Source organism: Kryptolebias marmoratus, unplaced genomic scaffold (assembly GCF_001649575.2).
Source record: "Kryptolebias marmoratus isolate JLee-2015 unplaced genomic scaffold, ASM164957v2 Scaffold280, whole genome shotgun sequence".
In the NCBI taxonomy this organism is placed as follows: Eukaryota; Metazoa; Chordata; class Actinopteri; order Cyprinodontiformes; family Rivulidae; genus Kryptolebias; species Kryptolebias marmoratus.
The window spans coordinates 1-1,299 of NW_023666014.1; the positions used below are offsets into that span (position 1 = coordinate 1).

Sequence of the window (1,299 nt, forward strand, 5' to 3'; positions counted from 1 at the left end):
GTCAGATCAGGGGTCATGGAGAGTCTGAACCCAGCTGGATCTCTGTCTCAGGTCAGGAGGTCTCTGACTCTCTGCTCCAACCGTCATTATGTCACAAATAAGAAATAATTATCTTGGTTTGTTTCAGAGAAACCCCCCACCTCTGCTCCACCTCCATCCACCTCTGCTCCACCTCCATCCTCTCCTCATCATGTCATCCTGCCTCTTGCTTGTGTCGGTGCTGCGGTCTTACTGCTGGTTCTGGTTCTGGTTCTGGTGAGACGATGTGTTCAGAGGAAACCTGGAGGTGAGACAGAGGTTCATATTTATTATATTTTTTGGTTTTGGACAGTAAAGTGTTTGTCACATTTCAGACTGAAAGTCTTATGTTGCAGCTTCTGTCCTGAACATGTTTATGATAATAATCATGATTGTTATGAAGGAAATGATGGATATTTTTGGTCCATCTCAGCTGCAGCAGATGGTGGAGAGGATGAGATCACATACAGTGACATCAGAATATCTCAGCATCGTCAGCAGAAAGTCAAACCAAGCAAAGGTAAACTGTTTGTTAGAAGCTTGTTTAAATGTTTTACAGGAACATATGAACTGTTTTAAATGGTTTCAACAGATCCTGAAACAAGACAATCAGTGACCTACCATATGTTCGGGGAATTTAAAATTAATTTTTGTAACCTGAGGACTTTGAAAGGAAAGTCAGGACTTCACAGTAAATGATAAACTTCAGTGCTGTGTGAAGAACTACAGTTCAGTTCAAACAGATCAAAACAGGATTCATTTTCTTTACAGTTTAAAATTTAATGTTTATGAACTGAATTCACAGCCTCAGAATGAACACATTCACATTCAGTTTATTTTAGTTATAATTTTTTCTGTTTTTGTTTCAAACTCTGCCTGAAAATCAGCTCCTTAAAACTCTGATTAACCTGCAGTTAGTTTTAAACTCAGTGATGTTCTGCTTTAATAAAACCTGGATTTAATTACATTTATTTTCTTTTAAAACCTCCAGTTTCAGGTTTAATTTCAGCTCTTCTTCTGATAATAATCAGAACGTTAAATAAAACAGATTCTCAGAGTTTATTCACCTTTGAATGATCACACCGACTTCCTGCTGAGATTCTTTTATAAACCCTGAAGCAGCGCAGCAGGTTGATCCGTCCGTTTACATTCAGATTCTGCGTCAGACGGGACTGATTCTGAGGGAATACTGACAGCACTACTCAGAGTACAAGTACTACCAAATCATACTTGCCAACATTTGGGAATGTCAATGTGGGACAACATAGCGTGACCCCCCCC

At 39.3% G+C, this 1,299-nt stretch overlaps 1 long non-coding RNA gene across 2 annotated transcripts in view; it reads left to right on the forward strand.

Annotated features, from left to right (window-relative positions):
* Positions 1-6: 6 nt before the first annotated feature.
* LOC108229780 overlaps positions 7-1,299 on the forward strand; it is a 4,228-nt gene continuing 2,935 nt past the window's right edge. For both annotated transcript variants that reach the window (XR_003038720.2, XR_001808329.3), the window contains exons 1-2: positions 7-286; positions 452-538. This is a non-coding gene — a long non-coding RNA (uncharacterized LOC108229780). The remainder of the gene's footprint in view (positions 287-451; positions 539-1,299) is intronic.